This window comes from Bos javanicus, chromosome 16, assembly GCF_032452875.1.
Source record: "Bos javanicus breed banteng chromosome 16, ARS-OSU_banteng_1.0, whole genome shotgun sequence".
Taxonomy (NCBI): domain Eukaryota; kingdom Metazoa; phylum Chordata; class Mammalia; order Artiodactyla; family Bovidae; genus Bos; species Bos javanicus.
This window is the reverse complement of record NC_083883.1, coordinates 54622060-54628059: the sequence shown is the minus strand read 5'-3', so window position 1 is coordinate 54628059 and position 6000 is coordinate 54622060. Positions and strand designations below refer to the sequence as shown.

General features: G+C 44.7%; 1 protein-coding gene across 4 annotated transcripts in view; it reads left to right on the top strand.

Annotated features, from left to right (window-relative positions):
- Positions 1–1131: 1131 nt before the first annotated feature.
- PRDM2 (PR/SET domain 2) overlaps positions 1132–6000 on the top strand; it is a 133053-nt gene continuing 128184 nt past the window's right edge. For all 4 annotated transcript variants that reach the window (XM_061383218.1, XM_061383220.1, XM_061383216.1 and 1 more), the window contains exon 1: positions 1132–1214. The gene's annotated coding sequence lies outside the window, so the exon portion shown is untranslated. The remainder of the gene's footprint in view (positions 1215–6000) is intronic.

Genomic DNA, 6000 nt, shown 5'->3' with positions numbered 1-6000 from the left:
CAGACAAGAAATACTCTTGTAGAGAAGGCAATGGCACCCCACTCCAGTCCTCTTGCCTGGAAAATCCCATGGATGGAGGAGCCTGGTAGGCTGCAGTCCATGGGGTCGCTAAGAGTCGGACACGACTGAGCGACTTCACTTTCACTTTTCACTTTCTTTTTTTTTTTTAAACTGTTGAGTTACTGTTTGAGTATTTTCTCCTAGTCTGTGGTTTTTCTTTTAGTCATCTTAAAAGGCCTTTCATAGAGCAAAAGTTCTAAATTTTTATTAAGTTCAATTTATCAAAAATTTTCTTTTATGGATTGTGCTTTTGATGTCAAATTTAAGAACTCTTTACCTAATCTTAGATCCTGAAGGTTTTTTTCAAGTCCATGAGTCATGGACTTGAATTCATAATTAAATCTTTAGGGAAAAATTTGGGAGAAAACCTTCAGGATCACTTTTCACTTTCATGCATTGGATAAGGAAATGGCAACCCACTCCAGTATTCTTGCCTGGAGAATCCCAGGGACAGGGGAGCTTGCTAAGAGGCCGTCTATGGGGTCGCACAGAGTCGGACACGACTGAAGCGACTTAGCAACAGCAGCAACGAGGGAACAAATAAACCCAGCTGCATCCTCCCCTTGGAGCTGGATCTTTGCGGGGTAGGCTAGACTGCTCCTTTAGAGAGGAGTGAAGAAAGGGGTCTATGTTTCCTCATTTGACAGGGACTTAGTGATGAAGCCATTTTCTTTTCCCCTCCAGGTCCTCGTAGTAACTTTCGATTGCTCAGAATCCTAAGCCTTTGGTGCAGGCAGACTGGTGGTGGCAAGCCCGGGCCTGGCCACCGGGGTCCTCGGGATCCCTGTGAGGACGGCCGTGTGTCGGGACGTGTGCAGTCCCGGTGGTCGTGCCAGCGAGAACCGAAGTCGGGGCTCCCGGGCGAACACATCTCGGAGCCAGGGCGGCCCGGGTCGGGGCCCTCCGGGCGTCTGAGGCCGGAGTCGTGGTCCTCCTGTGGAGGCGCGTCGGGGGTCTGCGCAGTCGGGGGTCGCGGCCCTCGGCGACGGCGCGGGTCCCGGAGGTCGCGCGGCCGGCGCCGCCCGACGTCACTTCCGACCGGAGCCAAGATGGCGGTGGCGCGACCGCGGGCGCCGGGGCGGGCGGAGCGGTGGCGGCGGTTCGGGCGGCGGCTCTCCGCGCTCTGAGGCGCGGGGCGCGGCGGGTGCAGCCAGGTAAGAAGCAGCCAGGGCGGGTGGCTTCCGGGACGGCGGCGGGCTCCGCGCCGGGACTCCAGTCTCTGTCCGCGAGGAGCGAGGCGGCGGCGGCGGCGGGAGCGACACGCCGGGGACCCGGGCGCGCAGGGCCGGGCGGGCCGGCGGCGCGCCCCCTTCGAGGTCTCAGCGTCCCGCGCTCGCGGGGCCCCCTGCAATGAGGCGCGGCCCGCGGGCGGCCGGAGTCCGTCCCTCCCGCGCTGAGCACCCGGGCCCGGCCTTGGGCCCCGGCGCGGGGAAGTTGTGGGGTCCGCTTTGTCGCCGTTGGTTAGCCGCGCGCCCCGCGGGGAGTACGCGGGTGGGCTGCCGGGCGGCGGCGCCGGGCGGGCGGCTGCGACTCCAGCGGGATCCCGGTCCCGGGTCCGCGAGGGTGCCCACCGGTCCCAGGGCCGTTCCAATTTCAAGTGGTCTTGCTCTTTTTTTGTGTTCCAACAGAACGTGTCTCTCACACTTGAATTATGAATTTGTTCAGTGTTTCGCGTCTTTGTGTTTCCTAAATCCACAAAGTGTAGTTTAAGCTCGGAAACGTTCTCCCTCCATAATCCCATCACAGACCCACCGGTGTTTTGTGTTTAACAGCGCATTTATCTCTTACGCATTTTGTTACTGAAGATGCCCACGAACCTATATTTGATGGTAGCAAGAAAGACACAAAGTCGACCAAGCAGGTCAGCGTCTTTCCCCTCACCTCCGTGGTGGCTCCCGACCCACGCGTAAACCCCTGTCCACCGTGTGTCCAGACACGAGCTTCGGAAACAATTCCACGTTGACCCGGGGAGTCCACAGTACCTCCACTACGCAGCTGTAATTTCCCCAGAGAGAGAGGACACGCATGCTGGCCCCTCATCTTCCATTGAGCGTTGTTGTTGGGGTTTTGGTTTTATTTCAGAACGCGTTTTGGTGAATCCCAGTTAAGTCTTTTAAATCCCTCTGATCAGACACTAAAATGGCCCTACCCAGAAGGCGATTAAAATATTAAAGTTTTTGTTTACTACAGGTTTATTGTTAAAAGCAGTCACAGTCTTTTAATAACAAACAGACCTTTTCAGTGGTTCTCTTAAGATGCCAGACTTCGTCTCGATTTGATCAGTTGCATGCAAGTATGTTGGGGAAATGTAGGCCTTTAAACCTTTTTTTTTAAACATGTTATGAAATGTGTTGTATAGATATTAAGGAGGAGGAACTGAGAGACATATTGTATGTTCCTTTTTAGTAGGGTCTTGTTTTTGAGGTGGCATGCAGCTGCCCCTTCGTTCTCCTGTAGGCTTCCTTACAAACACTCGTTTGCCCACATTGTTTACACGTAGAATCTCAGTATAGCCTTGAGAGGATCTTTAAAGAAAGTCCAGCTCTCATTTCAAGCATTGGAAACTGAGATTGAAATTCATAGTGGGACTGATGTTTGTGCACCGCTTCTAGTATTCCAGGGCTCTTTTTACACATCTTTTTTGGTTTGGTTTAAATAAGTTAATATATTTGAAGTGCTTAGAAAATCACCAAGTGCATAATCAAAGCGCTCAGTAGAGGTTCGTTTTTGTTGGTTCTGAAGATGTTTTTTTTTTTCATTGAAAAGTCGGCAGGTTCACATGTGTTTTTTCTCATTTTGTGGACAGTTCCTGAAACAACTGGGCGTAAATCTGTAATAACGTGTTAGTTTTGTAAGTACAAAATGGAACAAAAGATTCTCATTCTAGGAGAGTTTGAAAATGGAGAAAAACACAAAGAAGGAATAGAAATAGAAATTCCCTTCCCACTCAGATAACCACTGTGAACATTTTGGCAGACCTCCTCCTTTCTGTCTCTTGGTGTGCGTGTGTATGTTTTCTTTCCTTGTTTATATTTATTCACTTCTGTATGTTTGCGCTTTGTACAGGATAGATATCATATGCTATATATTGTTTGTAATCTCTCTTCCTTTATGATATTGTGAGCGTATATCCTTGCCACTAAATCTTCAATGCGATTTTTAATGGCCACATTGTGTTGGGTGGGCCATAATTTATTTATCAATTCCGTATTGATCAGTAAGGTTTCAACACCTTGAGATTTTCTTTTCGTTAAGATTTGTTTAAAAGTTTTTTCTATTATGGATTTTCAAGCCCTGTCATCTTTTAAGATACGTGAAAAATGTAAATTCTGTTTTTTAGCCTCTAAAGACTCATTTTTCCTGCCAGTGCAGTTTGAAGAAATAGCGCTCCATTTCAGCTCCGTTTTATTCTCCCTCATCTGGGTCTGTGCAGTTACAGACATATATCTGCACAAATATTCTTTTGATGATTATTTTACCTTAGATGTTTGTTTATTCATGGGACTGTTTCTTTAAGCTGCCCATCTCTTTTCAAGTTCCAGATCTGATTTACAAACCTTTTAAGTCCTGTTAAATCATAGACTTTCCGGGATGGAAAGCACCTTAGGTTATTTACTATTTTCATGTCTTCTGACTTGCTTTTCATGCTATTTTTAATCCTCGCACAGAAGAAAAAAAAAGCCCGTGGGCTGCCTTAGAAAACTCCGTAGTGGGGAGCAAAGAGGGAGTAGGTGGACAGTGGGGGAAATTGTCAAGCTTGTGTGGCAACATGTAGATCCAGGGAGTTTCCAGGTGATGGGGACGTTACCCGACAGTGGTGACTGCAGATCCTGCTGACATCTGTCCAGGGCTGTGCAGTTTGCCTAGAGCTCATCAGCTTTGCCTTCGCTCCTCCGAGCATTTGCTTAGAGGTCTGGGATACTGTTCTGGCTCTCTCCCTTTGAAATTAGATGCTTATACTTATAGCCAATAATATCATCTTTATAGGGTGACTGTAAGTAGTACTTAGATCCCATTGAAACAAGGTTTCTTATCCTCAACATGGTTGTGGGGCTGGATCATTCTTTGTTGTGGGAGCTGTCCTGTACCCTGTAGGATATTTGGCAGCATCCCTGACCTTTGCCTACCAGATGCCAGTGGCACCCGCCGCCCCCTCCCCCCACAAGTTGTGACAGTCCATAAACCCTCCAGACATTGCAAGATGTCCCTTTAGGGCAAAATCACCCTTTAGGGTGAATACCCCAGTTTTTAGCCACTGCTTTAAAGGAAGGCCCATCTCACTGGATGGTTGAATCATAGAAGCGGTTTATGGAATCTGTTTAGTCAAAGAACTATTAAGAATATATGCCGCTGGTTTATGTGAAGTTCCACTTGAAGCCAGGGAATAGGCTTGTTACAGGTAGAAGTTCTTTTCCTGAGTTTGGTTTTATGACTTTGTCCATTTGATTTTTTTTTTTTTAATCTTTTGGCCGTGCTGCATGGCACATAGGCTCTTTGTTCCTCCATAAGGGATTGAACCTGTGCCTCCTACATTGGCAATGCAGTCTTAACCATTGTACTACTAGGGCACTCCCGATTTTATGACTTTGTTGAATGGTCACTTTCAGCAGTTTTGCTTTGGTGCCCCTTTCATGGCAAGAGATAAAGGAACTTGAGGTAACATGGAAACTATGGAGAAGTTTTCCTGATATAGGATCAGCATTCCCAGTATGTAGATTAAATGATTATGAACTTTAAATTTTCATAGACTTGAAACATGGTGAATAATTTAAGCTTGTGGTCTATTATACTGCATAGCACAAAAACAGCGGTCTTCTAGAAAATGGAACTTAGTGGAGCAGCCCCTTGAATACTGCAGGAAGAAGCCTAATTTTTTCTAAAATTTCCTTTTTTTAAAAAAAAAACAAAAAAAAAACAATTCAGGGTTATGAACTGAAAGTGAAAAATTTGTCCTGAAGAAATAAAATTTACTTTTGCAGTGTTTAGCTAACTTTGTTACTTTATAACTTAAAGATAGGTTATTGATATTTGTGAGAAACCTGCACCTTCCCCTGGGGAAAAATGTAAGTTGTCAAGTCTTCATTTGAATTCTTTAAAAGAATAGATAGTATAGATTGAATTTTTATCGTGGCATAAGTAGTCTTTAATAAGTTGTAATAGTAATAATAATAATGTTAGAACTCACTGATAAAACAAAAAAAGAGAGGTGCTCTTAAACCACATTTGGTAATGGAGTTGTTTTCTGAATGACAGAATATCTGAATGTACAGAATCACATTCATTCACTGGAATGAATGCTTATGTCATTTAACTGTTCTTTCTTAAAGAGAATGCCTTTCTTTCCCTACCTCCACTTCCCTGAAGCATGAATTAGATTTATTGTATGTAATAAAAATGTGGTTCTTTTGGAGTGAAATATGCTTATAATATTTTTCTCAGTACAGTATAATATTTTTTCTTAGATTCTTGGTTCATGTCATCTACTCTGTTTTCATTTATTAGTCCTTTGGAACATGCAACTGAATACTTATATATTTGCCAGCCATTTCGGTGAAAAGAATATTTTGTACCTCTTGCAATAAATCATATGATAGGCTTTGCTTTGAAAGAGCTAAATTATTTCTTGGCATAGCTTGCCTGAAATATGGAAAGCAAAATGCAACTGTTAGTTTGATTACAATGGGCAGCCTGTCTGGAAATTGGTAACACCTACAGATTTTATATATGCTTGTATGTAGTTCCACTAAGACTATGTTAAATTCTGGTGGGAAAATTTTCTGGCATTTTCAAGTAATTTAAATGATGCCATCAATATTTGAAAAGAGTTGTGAGAGTCATCAGCCCTTATTATATACAAGTATGAATGCTGCCCATTTCATAAGGCCTTTTAAGACCACGTAAAGTAAACATACACTGGAGGATCAGTATGAAAACTAGATC